The 24,487-nt window shown below is 38.9% G+C and overlaps 1 long non-coding RNA gene across 1 annotated transcript in view; it reads right to left on the bottom strand.

Moving 5' to 3' along the window:
• Positions 1-209: 209 nt before the first annotated feature.
• Positions 210-24,487, bottom strand: part of LOC123390428 — a 133,878-nt gene continuing 109,600 nt past the window's right edge. Inside the window, exons 3-4 of the long non-coding RNA XR_006605019.1 lie at positions 2,101-2,189; positions 210-1,116 (exon numbers count right to left, since the gene is read on the bottom strand). This is a non-coding gene — a long non-coding RNA (uncharacterized LOC123390428). The remainder of the gene's footprint in view (positions 1,117-2,100; positions 2,190-24,487) is intronic.

Raw genomic sequence — 24,487 nt, forward strand, 5'->3', positions numbered from 1 at the left:
CTCTGGTAAATAATATGGGTTTTATAGCCTTTCATGAAGGAATTTTTTGTTTGCTATGTAAAAAAATCAGCTCCTCTCAGTTATAATTTAATAAAATTTTTCTTTCCCTGTAAATTTACTGCGTAGCTCTCGAGGTAAAGCCCTGCAATGTTTAAAAAAAAAAAAAAAAAAAAGACAACAGTGGTGTTATCTTTGGGTACAGAGTGGCTTTGATTCATTTTGCTAAAAACTACAGAGGGTAGAAAGCACGAATATAATTTCTGAAAACCAAACAAATAAAAATAACCTGTCAGATATATTTTTGAGCTAAGGCTATTGAGTAATCACCTATTTTTTCAGGTTAAAAAAAAATCAAAATCTTTAGGAAGATCAAAATGATTTAAACTACTTTGCCCTGAATTTTCTAGATCATTGATTTAATTTTATACTTTATATTACATGAGTGGGTATAGGTTAAACGTTTTCAACTGATAAGCAAAATTGTGTTAAAGCCAATAGATGAACAAATTCTTAGAGAAAAGCAGCATTGCCCAGTACACCAGTCCAAGGACAGGAAATGTTCAATGCATGCTCTTAGCTTGCAAATACATGGCCTTGAGCAATTGAGTTGATCTTACTTACGCTTTTGAATTTGTAAATTAGGTTGTGATCTACCTAAAGCTAAAGAATGATGGATCTGTATTCATATATTAAGTACTGAATATTAATAGAGGAAAAATATGTTTTTAAAGAAGACACGTTTTCCTTTTTTTAACTGAAAGATACAAAGTGAGATAGAACATGATGCTTGGAATTAAAGAGATGCCTTGTTATTTGATAGATTCTCACAATTTATTCAGCCTCACCTTCCCCATCTTTACTCTCCCCTTAGAATCTTAAGGCTTTTGAAATCACCAAACATTAATCAAGTGGCCCCTGACTTTCATGAGCCACTTTAGGGTCCCAGAAATGGACCTGGCTTAATTTGGAGTCCTTTAAAGTTTTGGGGGAGGTTCTTCCAGAAGGGACCTCTATCCTAACCAGCTCACTTCCTCCTGGAAGATAAATGTGCAGGATTTCCAGCAGCTTGTCTCTGGAACCACTGAAGATTTTCCTGTCATCAGTGGACTTAGAGACCTACAAGAGAAGAAAAAAAGAGAGAGGCCCCTTACATGAATTCTAAAGACACTTAATAAATTACAGCTTTACAGTTAAAGGACTCCTCTTCTCTTTCTTTGTTCTGGGTCTTTCAAGAATTTTCTCTTTCAGAATTTTTCTGTGCATGGGTGCTTGTGCACAGAATATATACGAGTTTGATTTACACTGAGAAGGTGGGAAATATGGCCATTTGGGGAAAGTCCAGATATGGAAATATTGCAAGCTTTTTTCAGGATAGAAACATATCAATTTTTTTAATGGGCCCAATTATTTCACCCTCACATAAAATGCCCATTGAAATTTGTCAATACAACACAGGTGCTTCTATGCCTTCCTATCCTATCTCATTTCTAAACACAGCTTCGAGGAGATCAAGTTTACACACACACACACACAAGCAGATGAGAAAATGTTTATATCTCATATGCAGATATCTTAAAGCACTTTACTTTTAAGACTTTTTCTTCCACTATTCTTAAATTGTTGAAATATGTGCTATCATATAAGATTAAAACAATCCTTTAAAATGAAAATATGATTTGTTTTACCTTTAAATGTACTAGAAATTTAAATACAGTGATACCCTTGATGAACATGGAACAGGGGGTTTTACAAACTAGGTCACTAATTCAAATCTGATTCAGAGAGCACATAATATCCTAGAGCCATCCATTAGGAGTATCTAAACTGAATTCAACAAATAAATATCTGATTATCTTTTTACACAAATTTTATACCTATTCTACCAATTGAAATGGAACATAATATACTACTCGTGTATTCAACTTACACTTTTGAAAACCATTCTGTATCATCTCACATATTCACAAAACAAACAGAAAATCCATTGTGTGTCAGTAATACCCACACATGTGCACTAAGAGACACAAAATATTCCCCACCTTCTGAGTATGAATTGGCGGGATATTATTCTCTCAGCTTTCACCCTAGATCCTCACATACCTATGGACATGGCAGGTTAGAAGGATGACTCCTGCGTACAGCAAATCCATTCTGGCCATGGTGAATTATGTCCCAGAGTACTGCAAGAACTAACAGAGGAGCAAAATCACTGACCCTTACATTGGAATCACAGCCTGTTAGAAGAAGCACTGCCTTCTGTCTCTTAGTATCTCTTAGACATTAGAGAAAATACAATTTCTGTTCAATTACTTCTGACCTGTCACTCCACGCCTTATCGCCATTAAGACTCAGGCACAAGTTTAGAGAGTCAGAGTACATGACAAATACCTCCTATGCTAACAATGGCCTCTCTATCTCCTTGCCTATTTTCCTGGAAACCAACATATGCACTTTGACCCTCTTTTCTGAGGATTCCTTTCTGAAGCTATGGCAAGATTTCAGAATTCCTGAGTTTGGACAGAGGCTGAGACCCACATCTCTTGGGATGAAGATATATTGTGAAGGAGGCTCAGCTAGAATTAAATCACAATACTTTGTGTGGCTGACGAATGTAAAATTCCTAGATGACAGTCCTAATCCACTCTGCGCTGGTTAAATCAGTCCTGATGCCGTGGTGCTTAGTTCTTAATGCTACCTTGTAAGACTGCACAGTATTCACGGAAGAGAATATGGGGTCAAAAAAGAAATACAACCATATTCTACAGAGTGCAGTTGAAAGCACCGGGACTGCTCAGAAAAAAAAAAAAAAAAAAATAGAGGGAATTTGGAATTCTTTTCAATATTTGAATGACTGTAACACAGAAGATGGAGTAGGCTTATTCTGAAGCTTATTCTGGCCGAAGATAAAGAGCTTCCTATGAGTTTGTGCTGTCCCAAGAAAGAATGGACTAGCCTGCCTCAAGAGAACCTAGACAGCATCCAGCACAGGCTCGACAGCTTCCTGGGAGTTGGGCTGGATGACTTTGAAGCCTCTTCCCAATGCTGAAGTTGAGTGAATCTATAAAACTAACCCAGCCAGGAGAGTTCCAAGACGGCCCAGAAAGCAGTTTCAGGATACTGTCACACAAAGTCATCCTAGGCATCCTAGGCATAACCTCATTTTGGCTGCTTCTAAGTCCAGAATTTCTTTCAAGGAGGCTGAATTCCCTGCATTGAGTGTGATTGTAAAAAGGACACGGATTCTCCCATCAAAGAACCCCGGTTTGGAATCCTGGCCCTTCCATTCTAGTAGTTGTATAAATTTGAGGAAGTCAATGAACCCAAGAATCTCAGTCACAAAATTTAGGGTTAATATTCCCATCTCACAGGGTAGTTGTGAGCATATTAAACCATCTGTATGCTACCTGGTGTTTGCAGTAGGTATTAACTGTTGTAGGTATATAAGTAAGAACATGGTATAGGTATCAGGCCTGAAAAGCCCACCTCTAGATCTCATGGTAAAGATGGTCATATTGCAGTAAGCTCTGAATGCAGTGAGATAGGGTGCTGTGTGTCAAGTACCTGCTTCTAAGAAGGTTCCCTTTTCCATCCAGAATACACACATTTATGTTAATCTGGAAAGAAAAAAGATCCTACTGTGGAAATTGTGCTATAAACATATAAAATGTAGTAAATGAAATAATAATCACAGTGATGAACTTTCTCAAAATTTACATGAGATGAATAATGCAAAGGCAGAGGAAATTATTCTCTACTAGCAGCAGAAATCCTCTACATAGCTCCCTCTTAATTTCAAGATGCTTCTAGTAATGCAGTCTTTCTGATTATTGTTGCTCCTTTATCTTCTTAAAATCAAATCACCTAAGGATAGAAGCGTTGGTCACAAAGACAATGAGATTTGCTAGATTTCTTTTCCTTTTTTTTTTTTTTAGATTTATTTATTTCTTTATTTGAGAGAGAGAGGACCAGAGAGTGAGCCTACAGGCACACTAGTGGGGAGTGGGGCAGAGGAAGAGGGACAGAAGTCCTCCTCAAGCGGAGTCCTTCCTGAGCCAGAGTCCAAAGCGCTCAATCCCACGACCCTGAGATCATAACCTGAGCTGAAATCAAGATTCAGATGCTTAAGCAACTGAGCCACCCAGACACCCCGCCTGATTATTAAAGAGATTCTTTTAGCTTTCATCAGAGGACTCTTAAATTCCCAAACTAAAAGTTGTGATTTTCAACTAAAGGGATGATTATTTTCATATATAAATAGTCAATGAGTTTAAAAGTGGAATCAAAGATCTCTGATTTGGTCAGTCTTCACAACATGCATGGGGTATTTTTTGATATAAATTTATACTTTTACCATCCTTTGATAGACACTCACAACCATTTCTGAGTTCTTTTCAATTCACGCTGAATTCGTAGTATTAGCTACAATTCCTACTAAGATGATTCTGTGTGCCCAAGAAGGGATGATTAGATTTGATGGAAACATTTACTCCTGACTTAGGTTGGTAACCTTAAACACACAGCTACGCTAGGCGACCTTTTCAATGGTTGAATTCCTTTAGGCAATCTGGTTACAATACATGACAATGTGGCATCCAAAGATGCTTGGATTTCAACTCGTGAGAGGCTGGCAGTAGGGAGCTCCTGTTCCAGGAACACAGTTCTCTAGCCCCAGCATAAGTGCTCTTGTTCACAGGAGAGAAGACAAATTATCCAAAGCAAAGACTTTGGGACAGCCCCTGGCTTCTTGCCCTACTTTCATGTGGCAGTAATTTCCCTACACAAGAGGCTGAGGGCCTGTCTTTGACACACAGTGTCTGCCTTGCCTCCCACACACAAACCCACAAGAAAGTCTGATCCAGAGAGTATTAAGAAAAAAAGCCCTGACCTGACCACACAGCAATTCTGGGACATGAGCAGTAGCCACCGCCATGCCCAGGCAAGGGTTTCACTGTATCCAACTAAAAGTGAGCACAATAAAATTCCTTTGTCAGAGTCCCAGTGGAGTGTTGGCAATTGAGTGCATATTGTCCCCTCGGTAGGAACGACTATGAACAGCATGAAATCTATGCTTTGGCAGCAAGAGAACTTGGTGCTAGCATTTGTCTAAACTGAAACAAGACAAATGAGTTGGCCTGATACTTACAAGTTATCTTATATGTTAAATCACCTCTAAAAATAAAATTAAAAAAAAAAAAAGATTCGAAGAAAACTGTAAATCTTACGAAAGGAAAAAGATGGTTAGATAAGCTTTATGCTTGTAAAGAATAATTTTAAAGCATGTTGAGAAGCATGAGTTGAGGAAACAAAGAATTGTGCACACCTCAGTTGTTTCAGTCTGTTTGGAATTCAAGGATGGAGGGGCAGGGTATGATCAGACTCCTGCAATAACTCGGAGAGTATTTATTTGTAATTAGTCAAGAAGTTCTCATACCAGTAAGTTATTAAAAATTTAAGTAAATACCAGGTACTGAACTTAGGCACTGAACAAACACAAATATAAATAGATGTTGCCCTCACAAAAATCAATTCACAGACATAAGGCATAAACCCTCTGGATAGCAAAGGATATGCAGTAAAAACTAGAAAAATTTGACTAAAGCCATTAAAAAGAAAACTAAATATTCTAGGGAAATATTCCTATACCTTTTTTCCCTCCAAAATTTCTCAATGTGCTACTAAGCCTTCATTTTCTTTCCCTCTCCAACCTGTTAGTTGCATTATTCATCAGAGTCACTGCCTCCGTTTCCTACAAGGTCTAGATCATGTTACTTCTCTTTTTCCTAATTGGCTTCCGACTTATTGGCACAAAGAAGACAGGCATAGCCCTAGAAGAGGTTCACGTTCTAAGTAACACAAACACAATGCTTCTTCCCAAAGGAATGTTTCGCGATTTCTTTCGTGGGAGTATCATGTGTCTTAACCCAAATAAGGAAGAAGACATCTTTGCTCATGGTCACCTTTAACCTCGGGGAGCACAGATCCTGGGAGCAGAAGAATGGGGGCAAAGTTTCTACTCTCTAGGTTCCTGATACAATGTGATAAACCAAATCGCTTCATTACTTGTCATCTACTTCAGTCTCAAACTGAATCTGGTGTGGAAAGCACAATGCTTATTAGATCAAAAACCTGGCCATGCTTTACAAATACAAGACAAAGATAGAGATGTATGCATGAGCCATGCATAGTGATACTTTAAAATAGAGCACAAAAATGTATAAATCTTTTCCCTAATATGCCCAAGAGTTTAAAAGTAAAATGAAGAATCTGTCAATGAGTCTGAAACCGAACCACTCAAACCAGGCTCAATGTTTATAGATGATGAAGAGCCAAACCAATAATAATATTGTGGCATTGATTCTTTATGGTCTCAGTCACACCCACCTCATCACTTAATATATTTTTTCTTCTAATATGTGTTCAATCCTTTTTGACGGCTTGGCTCAGAGCTTAGATAATGGAGCCAAACCATATCCCTTTGGTCGGTCTCAAGCTTGGCTGGACTTCCAATGACTTCCACATTTTAAGAGCCACTCTCACAAAAAGCTTCATATAATAATAAAGCCACCTGCCTAACAAGTAATAAGAATAAGCATTTCTTGATTAGTTGTACAAGCTAGTCAACATGTTGAGGACTTTACACATAATATGTCATTTAATCCTCACAAGAACCTGCTGATGTAGGCAGCATTAGCTCCATTTTACAGATAAGGCATTGAGGCAGGGAGGTTAGGACTTTCCCAGGGTCACAGGGTTAGCAAATGGTGGGAACTTAATCCTGTCAATTACGTTAAAATTGCCACAGGTCCACACAGTGTCATTTAGCTACACTTTGAGGCAGATTTCCGTACTCACTTTTGGAAATGTATAAAGCTTTCCATTGCTGCATCATGTGAAGACTGGCCAGCATTTCTGAAGTGTCAGACTGGGAAATAAATTGCTCAACTTCAGGTGGTACAGAGCTCTAATATTCACAAACACGCAATCAATGACTAACTCCCTACCCTCTGCCACCATCACCTCCACCAACAGCAGAACTGCTACACACGAAAGATTATTTTTTGTGACTTACAGGGTTTTTTGTTTTTTTTTTTTAATTTCTTTTGATGTCATCAATGGAGCATGGTGTCTCCCTGTTTGCAGATACCGGGGGCAGTGTTACACAAAGTGTGAGCTACCTCAGGCCAAACCAGAAATAGCCCTGGTCCTCCCATCTCTGAACTTCAAAGCCAGCCCATTCTCCCGGCCACTGCTGTGGTGACTTCTGCAGTGGTCACGGGTGTACAGCCTGGGTGGTCCCCCATATCCAAGCATTCCCTGTGCCAGGGAGCAACCACATGCCCTGCTTCTGGGGACGGGAAGGCAAGGGTGGAAAAGACAGAGCTGATAAATACACCCTGGCCTCCCCCAAACTTTCCCTTGATGAAAGTCAACTATATATGAGCCAAATGTGCTTATACAAGGCAAAGCTTTTCAACAGTACACTACCATCCCACACTGCCTAGAGTTTTTCCTTCCTGACTACCGCATGGCAACATGGGAGGCCACGTGGCACCTCATAGGGGTGTGGGAAGACCATGAAACTAGAAGAGACCCAAGTTCTGATTCTGTCACTCACAAGCTCTGTCACTCATACGCCTCAATTCTTAGCTCTCTGTGCCCATCGGTATTCTTCATTTAATGTTCCTCTAGGTGCTGGGCACTGGGGCTTATTTGTTTATTCATTTCCTGAATATAGGAAAAGCATAAAGTATTTCTCCCAAGTTTCCTCAGCCCCTGACTCTGTTAGACAAAATTAGTAATTGACAGTATGAAAGTTTTAGTGTTCAAGAGTATTCAACTGGAAATCAACTTTTGCATCTTGGAGATAGCAGACAGGAAGTCCCATGGAGGGCCTAGACTCACCTCAGGTATATCTCTTCTCAGGAGATTGTCACCTGCAGGGTAACTTTTCAACAGAAGCAGGAACTGAGCAGTAACACTGTCCCCACTGAATATTTGGAGAAACCTGTTTCTCCAGCCTGTTACGGGGCTTTAATGTGAGGAACATTATCCAGAAGGTCTCGTAGAAACAGGGGAACACTAGCCTATGCAGCTTTGGGAGAAAACTGTTTTCTTTATGAAACTCATAAAGGAACCAGTCCTAGCATTGGGAAGCATACCAAGGTTCCCTGAACTTTAAATAGATAGATAGATAGATAGATAGATGTCTGGATGTTCAACAACCATGGGCCACAAGGTGGGGAGGAAGAACTGGCTTTTCTTTGAAACTAGAAACTCCATTTGGTATGTGTTCAGTAGACACAAGGAGCAGATCCCATGGTCACAAGTTGTTTTATCTAAATTTTTTGTACCGGTTTCCTTTTGTTGTGAGTTCCAAGCTGCTTTGCCCCCTTCCATCCTTTACAACTATTGAGTCTCTTCTACAGATCTATACAAATAAACAGGCCATTTCCAGACTACCAACCAGTGGCACCACATCCTGTGTTAGAGCTAACGATAAATAAGAGTGAGGCAGGTAGTCCCCCAGACACATCTGGGAAGCATCCTCTTCTCTGAACAGAAGCACACAGCATTCAATTCTAGCCAAAGCTTGTTTGGCCTTGTGGTCTGCTGAGTTGAAATGGTTATGCCATTTTTTCTGTGTGCGAATCTAAAAGATCCTGTTTTTCATCTGACATTTTTACCTTTTTTTAAATGTTGGTATATAAAAAGTAACCCCCGGGGAAAACTTCTACTGACTTTAGCCATGAATCCCAGGTGTATCCTAATTAGCTTTAAAACTTATTAAAAAAAAAAAAAATAAAACCAACTTCAAGTTGAAGACAGCTAAAGAACTAGAAGCTACTGTTTGGGCTAATTAACTCTTCTGGTAACATCTAGTGACTGGAAACTGTGGTCTCAAAGATTCTGTGATAATGTAGCTACCCAGGATCTTATCTGCACTTTTAACTTCTTTTAAATTAATCAGCTTTATCATGATTAACAACCTGAAATTATTTTTAGCTCTGGTTCTTATTTATTCTCTTCCCCTACTCCAGTAATGTATTCCCCTTTCTCTCAGCCAAACCCTCCAATCTCTCCTTAATATATAGAAATTTCATGAGACCAGCATCACTTGCTCTCCTCCCAAATATGTGTAAACATACACTGGAGGTAAGTGTAGGAAATACTCTTTCTTTCACATCCTGCATTTAGCAGTCTCAGAAGCATGGGCCGATTGAGGATGGGCAAACACAAAAGTATGGTTAGAATCCACTCAGAGAACTCTGATTCTGCTCTCTGGAATCTTAAACTGCCCTCTCCATCTTCCCTAATGCCTCAAGGGAATGTGTTTTCACTTGGAGCAGTCTCTTGGCAGCTGATCTGCAGTAAAAGGAAAACCACACCTGTGGTTATATGACAGCCCAGGGAGGGACTAGTTATAGATCCATTAATCCCAACCATCCTTCTGGACTAGACTGTGACAGTCAGCAAATGGGCCAGGAAAGACTGCAATGAAAACACAATCCTACTGTCACTCTCCCACCACCTTGTAAGGACAGGTGTCCCTTCTGGAAAACTTGGGTTTTAGCCAGCTTACAGTTTACATAGCTTCAGAAGGCTATTCAGAAGACTTAGACAAGAAATTAAAAAATATCTAATCTTCTATTAAGAAAAGGAATATTGGCCCAGAAATCAAAAGAGCTGGCCCCTAAGCCCTTCTCTGCCATTAATTAGTTCTGTGACTTGGGAGAAAAGTTTCTTCACGTAAACATTATTAAGCCAGAGGATTCTAAAGGCCCCTGTCCAGATATCAGGCAGAGGAATAGACTCAAGGAAACCCAGATTTACATTCCATAGAACTCCAAGAGACTTTTCAAAGACAAACGTTTACCACTCTTTTCTGAAATCACAGAGCTTTTGCATGCCAATGTTAGTTATAAGACCTACATGAAATAAAATGTCATTTTTTCTGATGCATTGATCACCAGTCAGAAGGGTAAATTCAGATACCCTGATGAAGCAATAAAGGAACTCTAAAAGATGAACAAAAATAAATAAATGTGACTACAACAATACAAACACCAAATGAACATTTTACTCCTATTTTGTGCCGACTTTGAGCTAGGAATTTCTGCCTGTGTTATCTCAGCTTAGTGTTATAAACAGGCTCAGTCCTCTCATTATGTTCTCCAATTATCACCCCCTCTGCCCTGGCCAGCCTACCATATGCCCGCTTCTAGCATAGCAAACATTGTATAAAGCAAGACCTTTATACACAAGCACACCCAGGGAGTCCCCATCCTATGGGCTTCCAGAGCCGTCTCCTCAAAACATCACTTCCTGAAGGAGGAAAAGAGTACCCTATTTGTCAAAAAGAAAAGAATTCTCAGTGTCTGCCTTTTCCTGGTATACTTCCTTCAAGTCTCTGGGAGTATTTTATCTACACAAGGAGGGCCACTCTAATGTCTAGATCAATATCTGCAAAAGCTTTTAAGCTGTAATAACCACGATCTTCAGCACTCAACATATCCTGACAAGACCCCCTCCATGTCAAGTGAAGTGGGTAAACTCTTAGAGATTTTTAGACTCACTCTTTGGCTACCAGTACTCTTAGTAGAAAAGTCCATAACCATTAAGCCAAATGCAAGAGAACGGGCATTCCCAATGATATAGTCTTAATTTTCTTTAAATCCAGCCCGCACAAACTTCATCACTACATTGTTGTTAACTAATGAGTTGAATTTTGGCAGCCCATTAATCTTAATTTTGTAAACATTGATTTTTTTTTTCCGTAGATTTTGAATGGAGCTAAAATTAGCATGGGTTTTTGTTTTGTTTTGTTTTGTTTTGGGGGTCTTTTTTTAGTATAACCTCCTTTTCAACTTCCTGCTACTGGGTATTTTATTGCAACAAACAGCTCTATCCTTGACCAGGGTCTAAAAAGAAGTCAGAAGAGTTCTGGGAATAACGGTCCCACCTCTCATCTCGTTTTACACACTTCCCCTGTCCCTTCTGGGACATGGAGCAGCCATTGACTTCTAAGGAAATTCACTTGAGGCTCAATTAAAACTATGGGGCACTGAGAAGAAGCAGCATGTCCTCACCTTTTCCTCCCCAGTAAGATCTGTTTCCAGGACCAATCCTATACAGGAGGACTTTGAGGGTTTGTGGTACACTTGACAACTGCTGGTTCATCTCAAGTTTCCCTCCTAAATGCAAATGCCTAAAGATTATAATTGAAAGTCTCTCTCCCACCAAAGGCAATGTTCATGGCTCCCAACCTTTCCTTAGCTTGCTCTGGCTTCTTAGCCACTGCCATTCAGCAAACAGTTTAGGTAAAAGCAGTTTTATTAGTGTGGAAGATGTGTGGTATGAACTACATTCTTTTCAGTTAAACTGAGAAGGTCATTTCATATCAGCCATTTTCTCATTATGCCTTTTCTTTAGCATGTTTTCACTTAAAACAGGCTACCCATCTTTCCTTTTTCCTTTTTTCCTCTGTGATAACCTATTCTAGGTTTGGAGCCCTTGCCCCTTACTTTCCTCAGAACTACAATATTATATTCTCCAAGAGTCTCTCTTCCCTTCTCTATTATTCCCCTACAGTCCATTGTGATTGCTTCATATTTCTACTGATAAAATACCACTCCAATCTCTGTGCATCATATGATTACTTATAATAAACCAACCACATTTCTTCCTTTGAAGCACCATGACATTATCACTTTCCTTCAATTTTTTATATTATTCACTAAAATTCAAAACTTGTCAATTAGTCTTGGGAGAGGGAGAGCATCTTCCAGGCAGAAGGCTGTACTTGAGGATAAAGTATGAATTTCCCATGGTTAGACAGCAGATAGCCAGGTAGATATCTTAATGCTGCTACACATCAGCTGTAATTCCTTGGCCATGTTAAGTAAGCTCAGAAACAGAGGCCCAGAGCAGAAAAGAGCATGTTTACTAGACAGTTGGGTTCTGAATTTTGCTAAAGCAGAGCAGAAAAATTTCAAACCTTTATCCACTGGAAGATAGAGTGGGATCAGCTTACATTGACTTCATTGGGCGTGGGCTTTTCACTCTGGATTTCTTGTTGTAGTCCAAGTGTGACAAAGAAGTTTGATCAAAACTATCTCTTAGCAATTGACAGCGGTTCATTAGAACTCTGTGTTGAGAATTCTGAGGCCACTGGCTCTAAGAGAAACAGAGCATGATTGATTATTAATGTCTTCCACGAAGGAGAAAAAGGTTGCTTATGTGTTTATGTCTGCCGCCCAGGCAATGTAAACAGTGGAGGTCAAGGAGGGCAATTTCAGCCAAAGAGTGACATGATAAAAGAGATGTTTTGAAGATTAATTTGACAACAGATTATATAGGATGGGCTGCTGAGAGAGAAGAGAAGGCAAAAAAAACCCCAATTTGATCTTTTACCAAAATCAGGACAGCAACCATGCAAATAGAAAAGAAGGAATACATTTAAGAGATTTTAGGGACAAATTGATATACTTAGCATGACTCCTAAAGAGCCTTTAAACTGAGGGCATTTTTTAAATATTTTATTTTGTTTTTTCAGTGTTCCAAGATTCATTGTTCATGTACCACACCCAGTGCTTTTTTAATAGATTTCATTTTCCAGAGCAGTTTTGGGTTCTCAGCGATATGGAACAGAGGGTACAGAGATTTCCTGTACACCCCATACCCCCACATTTGCACAGCCTCCCACATTATCAAGAGCCCCAACAGACTGGCATATTTGATACAACTGATGAACCTGCACTGACTCATTATAATCACCCAAAGTCTATAGCTTATGTTAGGGTTCATTCTTGGAGCTCGACATTCTGTGGGTTTGGACAAATACATAATGACTTATATCTACCATTACAGTATCATACAGAGTAGTTTCAATGCCCTGAAACTTTTCTGTGTTCTCCCTATTCCCTCCCACCAGCCCCTAGCGACCACTGATCTTTTTACTGTCTCCATAGTTTTACCTTTTACAGAATGTCAGAGTTTGAGTCATACAGTATATAGCTTTTCAGAATGCCTTCTTTCACTTAGTAATATGCCCTTAATTTTCCTCCATTGGAATGAGATTGGCAGCTCATTTCTTTTTAGTGCTGAATAGTATTTTATTGTCTGGATAAACCATAGTTCATTTACCTACTCAAGGACACCTTCGTGGCTTCCAGCCTCCATGGGCTGGTTTTCGTATGGATGTAAATTTTTAACTTTTGGGGGTACATTACCAAGCAGCACAATTGCTGGATCACATGGTTGGAGTATGCTTAGTTTTGGATGAAATTGACAACTCGTCTTCCAAAGCGATACAACATTTTGCTTTCCCACAACCAACGAATGAGAGTTCTTGTTGCTCCACAACCTCACCAGCATTTGGTGTTGTCAGTGTTCTGGATTTTGGCCATTCTAATAAGTGTGTGTATTCCCATTGTTGTTTTTATTTGCATTTCCTTTTTGACATGTGATCTGGAGCAGAGTTCATGTATTTTGATTATTTTTTTTAAGATTATTTTTTATTTACTTATTTGACAGACAGAGATCACAAATAGGCAGAGAGGCAGGCAGAGAGAGGGGGGAAGCAGGCTCCTTGCTGAGCAGAAAGCCCGGTGGGGGACTTGATCCCAGGACCCTGAACCAGAAGGCAGGTGCCCCAAGGTATTTTGATTCTTGAGAAGAATTACTATATTAGCTAGTTCTTAGATTAACAAAGATTCATTCATTTCATTCAACCATTCCTAAGCACTATCACCTAGCAGACAGCAAGATAAGAGGGCATTTGAAATATAGTACAGGTAAATTTTTTTTTTAAGATTTTATTTATTTATTTGACAGACAGAGATCACCAGTAGGCAGAGAGGCAGGCAGAGAGAGAGAGGAGGAAGCAGGCTCCCCACTGAGCAGAGAGCCCGATGTGGGGCTCGATCCCAGGACTCTGGGATCATGACCTGAGCTGAAGGCAGAGGCTTTAACCCACTGAGCCACCCAGGTGACCCTAGTCCAGGTAAATTTTGACAAATGACAGGTAAGGAAAATTTTGGATGAGGTGTGTCCCTAAGGTTAGTGAGTATTTCAGTAAACACAGTAAGGCTTTACACTGGTAAAGCAGTGGCCACCTAGAGTGAGTCAACAACCTTGGGTAGAAGTAGAAGATACTCAAAATAAATCTTGTCTTCTTCATAATTTTGACCAGCAGCTCTGGCTCTTCCTTAGTTCATTCACTTTTGTGAATAGGTGACTGCATATATAAAGTACACAATGGTGCTAATGCCAGAAGTAAAGACACAGACTGACACCAGATCTCATTTCAAAGACAAGTCTCTTGAAAGGTCTCCTGGAGCATAAGGCAGAGGGAAAAAGAAGACATTGATCATAATCACTAACACTGCAAATGTACTTATTTGTTAATTTGCTGAGAGATAACTATGCATGAAGCTCTGAATTAAAAATGATGTCAGAGGGGGCACTTGGGTGGCTCAGTGGGTTAAAGCCTCTGCCTTCGGCTCAGGTCATGATCCCAGGGTTCTGGGATCAAGTCCAGCATCGGGCTCTCTGCTCAGTGGGGAGCCTGCTTCCTCCTCTCTCTCTCTCTCTGCTTGCCTCTCTGCCTACTTGTGATCTCTGTCAAATAAATAAAATCTTAAAAAAATAAAATAAAATAAAATAAAAAATAAAAACGATGTCAGATGAGACAGGGCACATTCAGGATGGTATGACCATAGACACATACTTTGATTAGCCATTTGCTTTCTTATTTGGCCCACTGCTTGTGCAGTAGAGTGTTTAATATTTACATTAAATATTTAATATTTGCATTGCAGATTTTCCAACTCTGTTTTACTATTGACCCTTAGTTTTATACCACTGTGGTCGGAAATATACTTGGTATGATTTCAGTCTTCTTAAATTTGGAATATTCATTATGTGTCCTTTCATGTGGTTTAACCAGGGGATTCTTCTGTGTGTACTTAAAGGAAGTGTGTCTCCTACTTTTCTTGGATGGAAGGCTTTATATGTATCTTTTAGAACCATATATGCTTCAAGTATGCTTCAAATAAAAAATGCTGTGTTGGAAAAAAACATCATTTGAACTGAGGACACTCCTTTAAAATAAAGCATATAGAGGTGAGTAGAGGGAACAGGTGAAACAGGTGAAGGAGATTAAGAATACACTTATGATGAGCACTGAGTAATGATCTATGGAATTGTTGAATCACTATATTGTACACCTGAAACTAATACAACACTGTATGTTCACGACACTGGAATTAAAAATTTAATAAAACATAAAAATGAAAACATTTCAAAATTAGAAGAATGATGTATATCCTCCAGAAATATACATTCTACTTAGGAGAGAAGACACACGTGTGTTAAAATTAAGGAATAGGTTAAGAGATGGCACAGGCCATAGAGGACAAATGGCTCTGCCTTATAATAGTGGTAGTCTTAGGTATGCTACAAAGTGAGTGAATGATTTGGGGAACAGGAATAACCATTCACTGTAAATGCTGAATCACAGAGATTTTCCAAAGCTAGACAAATGCTAGGCAAACGGGTATAACCAATGAGGAAGGGCTCTTTGGAGAGGACTGGCCCTGACTGGGGCTCCCTCCTTCCTGCACAAATGTGTTGATTATTTGAATCCAACTAAGCTGGGGGAAAGATGACTGGAACATTTCCTTAGACAATGGCCCAATTGAAAGGTCACTTCCTGCCACTTTCCATGTCCCTGAGGGGGAATCCCATACTGGCTCCCAGTAAACAGAGATGTCTATGTTGAAAGTCAGGCTTCTAAACAAATCCTGCCTGCCACAGTCATAGGCCTCCACTTTGGGGTTTAGAGATGAATTAAAGATAAGTATTCATGCTTAAATGTCCACTCAAATATAATGAAATCTGTACAGTTTTCCAATTTACAATTATTGCAAAGTAACTATGTTTTCCTCTACTTTGTTGACTCTATGATTTTTCATATCATCTGAGAAACAGAAATTCTTCACTCCCAAATGAGCAACATTTTGAACTCAACCCTGACCCTAACATGATAAAAATCTGTGCCGTTGAAAAGAAACATAAAGTGTTTTGTTGTTTTGTTCTGTCTCTTCCCCTGAAAGGCATCCAAGGGCAGAATCCTGTTGCCTTTGTTCACAATAAATATGACATAGAAAGAACATGGTATTTTAGACAGAGCTTTCAGAAAAATCCATATAAGGGCAAAAAAGAAACATTTGATGCTGAATTCTTTCCTAATTTAAGACATTTTGAGTCCAGTTTTTTTTTTATTTAAAAAAAAAAGGATAAGAATTCCAGGGCAAATCTTCCTGGGATTTCTTGTGTGCGCTGACAGTAGTAATCAGCAGACATTGTCCAAGTCATTGAAGGAATCCCGGATAACCAAAATGTCTCCTCTGTGTGCCTAGCAAGCACCAGCCTGCTCAAAGATGTCCTCCATTCCCCCGTCCGCATCTTCACCCCTGGAGTCCCGACATCCTTCAAAATAGAGCATTTTAAACATGCTGGTGTGTTGTTTTGAAATTGTTCTCAGGTTACTCTTTGGAAACAGTGTATGATCCAATGCAGTGCTTATCAAAGCCGAAGCTCTGTATCAGAATCACCTGGGGTTTTACTAATATGTAGATTCCCGGGTCCATGCCAGAAATTGCTGAATCTGGAATATCTGTGGGAGAGACCCTGGTATCTGTATTGTTAGAGACTCTCCTGTCTCTAAGGCAAAGAATCCTGAACTTTGAACTCTAGTCTTAGTTCTACTATTAAACATTCATGATACACTTTCAGCCAGTCATTTTAATCTCTACAACTCAATTTTGCAACTGTAACACGGGGTTACTGTGACGTAATAAATGCAGAAGTACTGGTACGAATTTAAAAAAAAATTCATATATGTACTTGTGAATCTCTTAGGTAGATGATAAAGTCTTTGACATCCAGGAATCTCTTTATTGTATTTTTCTTAGTGGTAACATCATATTTCTAGCTGGATTTCAGTAAATAGTTGTTCAAAATACATACAGGAAAAGAGTTGGAAGCCTTTGAAGCCTAATGCTTACAGAAAACAATTAGCCCCCAGGAGTCCACCTCAGAGGAGAATTTACTTTGGGTGAATTTACCATTGTGCAGGGTCTTCCTTAAAATTTGCAAGTTAATTGGGGCACTTGGGTGGCTCAGTCGTTAAGTGTCTGCCTTCGGCTCAGGTCATGATTCCAGGGTCCTGGGATCAAGCCCCGCATCAGGCTCCCTGCTCAGCAGGAGGCCTGGTTCTCCCTCTGCCTGCTGCTCCCCCTACTTGTGTGTGTGCTCTCTCTCTCTCTTTAAGAAAAAGAAAAAAAAAAACTTGCAAGTTAATCATCTATCAGAGTTAATTAAAGTTAATATGGCTGTTGTTTGTTGTCTAACAAAGCTCCTAAGATGGATATGTAAGACCTTCTTGCTAATTTGTTTAATTTTCCAGGAGAAAAAGAACTCAAATAGCTTGTAAATCCTGTTGACTACCCAACATGGTTCAGAGTAAAAGTACCATTTATGAGGGACATTATTTTACTGTTTTTCATGTCAATACTTTGGACACTACATTATATCCCTATTTTACAAAATGAACAAACTAAATCACAAAGAAGTTAAATGGCTTTCTCTGACAGCCTAAAATGTCTGTCTCCAAAGGAGGAGACAAGGAAAAACTTGTCAAAGGATCCAGCTGATCACTTAGGCCTGGTAGGACATCCTGTACCCACTGAGGGCCAAGGTTGTCAGCTGACATTCGCTGAGGTGTCTCACTCCTGCTCTGTCCTCAGACTGACCAACTCCCTTTTTTTAATTGACATACCTATTACTTTATTATTTTTTTTAAAGATTTTATTTATTTGCCAGTGAGAGAGAGAGTGCAAGTAAGTACACACAAGCAGGCAGAGAGGCAGGCAGAGACAGCAAGAGAAGCAGGTTCCCTGCCAAGCAAGGAGCCCGATGCGGGACTCAATCCCATGACCCTGGGATCATGACCTGAGCCGAAGGCAGCGGCTTAACCCACTGAGGCACCCAGGCGTCCCAAATTGACATACCTATTACTTTAAATATGATAAAGTCTCCATTCAGATTTAGGTCTGCTACACTTGTGAAGTCAGTGTTTCCAATAGGCTCGTTTTACATGGTTAAAAAGATGAGCATTTCTTTGTATGAATAGTTACACATTCATGATCGTGACTATTAGAAAAAATACATATAACAAGGATATCAAATCTTAATTTCAATAATAGGATTACAAAGATGAGGTTAAAACATTTTAAATGGTCAACTGATATAAAGTTAATTTAAGAAAAACTCAGGGGGCACCTGGTGGCTCAGTCAGTTAAATGTCTGCCTTCAGCTCAGGTCACGATCTGAGAGTCACAGGACAAAGCAGGAGTCAGGCTCCCTGCTCTGTGGGGAGTCTGATTCTCCCTCTGTTTCTACCCCTCCCCTAGCTCGTGCTTTCTCTCTCTCAAATGAATAAATAAAATCTTTAAAAAAAAAAAAAGAAAATATTACATAACACCTTAAGTATTGGGCAGATTTGACCATTTTGTGGAAGGAGTAATAAAGACAATTTGGGAAAGACAACTTTAAAATGACTTTACTCACCTCCCTCATTCTGAGCTCCCTCATTCTGAGTTGCTTTTTTTTAATGTTAAGAAAAAAATACTAATTTCCCTGTTTTTTTCCCCGTTTTTTCCGTTTTCAAGTTTTCCAAGAGCTGCTTCAAATCAGCCTCTTTTGAACCAACAACATATACGTACTTCATTTGACTTCAAGCTGCTGTTGATAGGACTTCAAATTACACTAAATATAAACATAGTCAGGACAGCTCCTTTTATTGACTTTGGCACAGATTAGCCACTGTTCTTGCTATCGCACGTATACTACTGCTAATTAGCAGAACTCCTGTAGGTATTGTTCTCCCCAGTTCACAGGGATGCAAACTGAGATTGTGGAGCTGTAATAATTACCTCCAGCTCCCTTACTACATGGAGGGACCAAAAAATGAACCCAAATCTGTCATGCCCCCCAATTTTTCTTCTTCCCCCTATATATGTTACCTCTCTGTACTAAATTTCCTAAAATTTATTGCTGCCAAAATATTTTAAAATGTCTTACACAGTAAAGTTTCAGTGAGTACATTACAGTAACAGAAAAATTATAGGCTGTATCTATGTGTGCGTGTAGGTGTGTCTTTAAGATAATTCAACTGATTGTATTTTCCATGGGTTACCTTTGAGAGGTCTGTCACTTATTACAACTCCTCTTCTAGAAGTCAACATTCCCCTGCTTCCCTTGGAGATGAAAACCTGGCAACTACATTTGTACACGAGATGCCACCTTCTATGTAACTAGGAGTCAACACCTTTCCTAAACCAAAGTCAATCTGATTGATTTTCATTCCTCCAAATCTGTTCTGAGGACCACTTTGCTAAACAAAGGACAGGTAAATTTGGGAATCATGGGCTAGGAGAGGCAGAGAGAAGACTGAAAGAGAAGTGCACCTAGAACCAGAGAATCAGGGCTTGAGGAAAGAGAGTGAGAAAGAGAGAGAGCAAGAGCTACTACCATCAGGACTCCTAGCTACGGCCTGTCTTGAGCCCCAGTTATTGTATTTTCTCCCCTTGTGTTATGTGAAGTATCCTTAAAATAAGTTTTTATGTTTTAATTAAGGTAGTCTGACATGGACTGCTGTTATAACTAAAAAGGTGTTAAGTAATACTCGATGACAGAAAGAAATCTCTCCTTAAAAACACTCTACAGTGAATGATTCTGAACCATTCCATCTCTTCCAGTCATTTACTGGTAGTGACCATATGACAGATGATTTCAGTTAGTTCTGGAATCCAGTCCATTTGACTGCATTATAATATACACACTTAATATGCAGATAAATGACTCGGGTTCTTTGTTGGGTTTGATTAAATTGTCCAAATACTTTTTCATCATAAGGTACTCAAATTACTTTCTCCCCTAAAGAGCACAATCATAAAAGATGGACTTTATTTACCAAATAAACTCCTGTTCATCTAATTTAGGTCCCTTTTAGCTGCTGTTTCTACTCATCCTGTCTTAAGCATTCTTACTAGAAATTCCAGAATAGTTTTTGACACAGACAAAACTAGAGGTAGATTTACTAACCAAAACATGCATATTTAAAAATTGTCTCTTACTTAGTATATGTTAATATGGTGGTTCATACCAGAGGAACAAAATAAAATCATCACAAGAAACAGCGACAAAACACAAGCACTCTGGATAATTCAAACTTAGCCTTCTTGCTGGTTCAAACAATTTGGTTTTGATTTCATACATCACCAAAATGAGACATTAAAGAAGACTCTACACAAAGTACTTTTTTTGTTGTTCATCCACATTTTCCCTTGGGTTTAAGAAAGAAAAAAAAAATGGAAACCATAGAAGAATTTTTTTGATTGAATTGATTTTTAAAAATGAGTTTAGCAATTAAAATCAGATTTTTTAAGAAAGAAAAAAATACATCTGAGTAAAGCACTTATACTAAAAGTTTTAGCAGAATATGGATCACATTATTGGTTTTTAAACCACCCCTTAAAAGTGACACTCATTCTGGAATGGAAAAATCAGTAGATCCAAAGTAGAACAAGATTTTAACTAGTAAAATTAGGAGCTAAATTAAAACTTGACTGTAAATTAATTGCAAATTTCATAATCTTGGGAAAATTCTGACTAAAACACCTTCCTAGCTGAAAGTAATCTTTTTCTCTAAGTGTTTCCTTTCAGCAATTTCCTTCTGGTTTATTACAGAAATCCTTTAGGCTATGCCTCCTGGAGTTTAATCCTCCAAGTAGATTTTTTGGTAGCAAATCTACTGAGTATCCAGCCTCTTGACCGGTTGCTTTTGGCCTGAAAGTTGTTCTTTTCAATGCTTCTGCCCAAAAGAGGAAAGGCAAACTTAGGGACGAGGGTGGTGGCCTTGCTTTGCCAGCTGCCCTACGGGTTGGCACGTGCTCAAAGATCAGAATGTTAGGAGAACATAAAGTTATAAATATATGTTTTTGAAGAAAAAAAGTCTTATTAGGAGCACATTAATATTATTGTGTGTCATGTTGTACATAACCTCACTTCTACAAAATGAATACCTTGCTTGTTGAAAAACGAGCTAGCAGATGTTGGTTTTGAAATAAAGAATTAACGTTTAAGGCTTAAACTGAATATTCTTATTCAAACCTGAAAACTCAATGTGCATTATTCTTTGAATTTATCAGGCCACTAAGAGTAATTATTAGCCACTACTAATAAAATATATTAGTATGTAGCAGAATAATGGACCAGGCTAGCCCTACACTGAAGAATAAGAGCTTTCAATGAAGAGTCTATTAGAGACAATATCTCCCTCAATTCCCACAAGGGTTCTTTGACCCCTGGTTAATGCCAGTGAAGTCCTAAGAGCTGTTAAAAAGCAAGTAGCTTTAAGCCTCCACTTAAACTGTGGAGGGTTTTTTTGTTTTGTTTTTGTTTTTTTGCTGCTTATAGGATTCTTCCCCTTATTCCTCTCTGCAGAAAGAGGTATTTTTTTTTTCTTAGTCTCAGTTTATATGCTGTCCCTTTTATGAAGCTTCTCCCACATCAACGCCTTCCTCTTGCCCAAGCTCCACAGCAGTAGAATTAATAAATTAATCGTGCCCTCTGTGTTACCATAGCACAGCACTTCTGTATTACAGTTAGCTCCGTATGCATGGGTTTATCATTATGGGCCCAGAAACTTTTTCGAAAATGGGAACAATATGTAATTCATTCAGTGCTTTGTTTATAACAGGTACTCTAAAGATGTTCATCAGAAACAAATAAAATCCTTAATAGAAGTGAACTCATCTACTCACTTATTCATATCTCTATTCAACAAGTTATGTTACTTGGGATGTATTTTCTGTCTTATTGCAAAATATTTTCTCAAGAGACCGAGAGGTCATTGGAAATCTTTCAAATGCTTGACATCATGCAGTGGGTAAGGGATAAGAAGATAAAGTAAAAGAGATAAGAAAACAGCTACTCCTGCTTAAAAATTTTGCCCTTGGCTATCTCTGATGCTAGACATATAGCAGGTGCTTGATGAAAAGTTGTTGAATGATTGGCTGATTGACTGATTGATTATAGCTGAAGTTCAACTGTTTTCTGTCAGAGCAGGTGATAAAAACACCTGTTAAAATTTTCATCTTCTACAAAGCTTTCTTACGAAGTCAAGTTTTGTCCTGACAACTAACTCACACAAGACTGATGTCATTCCTCACTAAGACGTTCAAAATCTCCTGTATGCATATCTTTATATTCTAAATACAGCCATTGATGTTTATGTCGTATTTGTGCCTGCTTTGTGCCCCTTCCTCTGCACGTTTTCTCAAAATGAGAGAAAAGTATTTTATCCCTGCTTCTATAAACCAGAAAGTTTGATTAATTGTTTTTCACCAGGACAAGGACTATTCATATTAACAATGATTATTAGCCAGAGGCAGTGCAGGTTTGGGGGCTCCTTCCGAAGTCTCCTAAAATGACAAAATTGCATTTGGAACCACGTTAGTATCAAGTATGGATGACCATATCCATAAGTTCTTCAGCTTTCAGGGTTGGAAGAGAATTTAAGAATAATATATTTCAAGTTCAATGCAAGGATCCCTTTAAAAAAAAAAAATCTGATAAAAATCTGTCTGGATACAACCAGGGACAGAAATTATTTTCCTCATAGAGCTTCTATTCCATTTCTGAAGAAGTCTAATTCTTAGAATGCACTTCCATTTACTGAGCCAAAATCAGATTCCCTGAACTTCAAACATTGATCCTGGCTCTAGCCTCTAGTGTTTCAAAGATTTAATCTAATCCCTCTTCAAATATTGAAAAGCAGCCATGGTTCCCTCTAGGTATTTTCCAGTACAGCCTATAAACCTGACTAAATCTGTATCATCCAACACACATGTGTCTATTAACCACAAGGACATCATGAGAGATCACTTCAAAGGCAGTGCTCATGTACTAATGCCAGTATTTCTTTAACCACCAATTAAATAAGCAAAATGAATTGGTCATGATCGCTGCTAAGAAACTCACGTTGGCTCTTAGTGATCACTGCCTACTTTTGGGTGCGTCTATGCAATCTGCTTAATAATTCATTTGGCAATTGGCACATCTTTGTTTCCAAGATCTTTCTTTCATTCTGTATCAGTCACAGTTCAACTAGAGGAAGGTGGGTCTCTAGGTATTTAAAACAGTGGAAGAGAGTATTTTATTTTTATTTTTTAATTTTTTATGTTTTTAAAGATCTTATTTATTTGATAGAGATCAGAAGTCGGCAGAGCAGCAGGCAGAGAGAGAAGGGGAAGCAGGCTCCCCGCTGAGCAAAGATCCCGATGTGGGGCTCGATCCCAGGACCCTGAGATCAGGACCTGAGCCGAAGGCAGAGGCTTAACCTACTGAGCCACCCAGGTGCCCCAGAAGGGAGTAGTTTTAATACAGAGAGTTGCTTACACGGATGCAGAAAGTCTCATTGAACGGGGAGTGGTGAGGCAATCCAGAGATTAGAAATAGCAGGAATTCATCAGGTCTTCTAGGCTAGAGAAGAAAAAGCAGGAGCCTGTGATACTAAGGCCAGGAGTTAGGGTCACCTAGAGGAATTTGGAACTGTGACAGAGATGTAGAGCAGGAGTGGCAGCTATAGACAAGACATTACTTGAGACATTTCCAGAAATATCCCCCGAAGGACAGAGAAACAGGGAAAATAACCTGGTTTGCCCCTTTCTCCAGCCTTTACTTTTCCAGTGGATCTCCTGCTGGCTGAAACTAGTAGAGTCAGCTAACCCTGAAATCTGGGAAATGCAGCCAACAGAGGTGAGGGGTACAGAGCAAAGCAGGAGAGGAGTAGAAACGGGTGCCTTTCCACAATTCTCCATGATTGTTTAAAAACACCACAATTACAGAATATCTCAGTACTTCTACTACCTACCTTAATTATAGCACTTATTTCATTACGGTTTGTTTCAGAGGCTTCTCCTCACATAAATGTCTTCCCTAAACCTGAACACCTGTGACATAACTGTGTTGTTCTTCTTGTCATTGCCTTTACCAGTGTGTTACATACAGAAAACACTAAATTAATACCATTTGTCTGATTCTGGAAAAATCTATTCTTTCCCCCCCAAAAGCTCCTCTTTTATTATCACTTCCTTTGTTTGAGGTCCCATTTCTGCCTAGTCATGTTTGCCTGATCATGTTTTTTAGTTTATGGTTAGTGTTAATAAATAATTAACTGGAGTTAAGTAGATCTAGTTTTCTTTCCTAGAGAGTTCACTGGACAATAGCTGCCTTATTGATCATTTTTCTAACAATACACACTTTTACTATTGTGAAGAAAAATGCATCATGAAAATGTTCAACTAGTATTTAAATGATGTATATCAAAAGACCCTCAACATATTTTTATTTTTTTAAG

The sequence above is a fragment of the Mustela putorius genome, unplaced genomic scaffold, assembly GCF_011764305.1.
Source record: "Mustela putorius furo isolate JIRA1106 unplaced genomic scaffold, ASM1176430v1.1 tig00537350_pilon_pilon_pilon, whole genome shotgun sequence".
NCBI classification, from domain to species: Eukaryota; Metazoa; Chordata; class Mammalia; order Carnivora; family Mustelidae; genus Mustela; species Mustela putorius.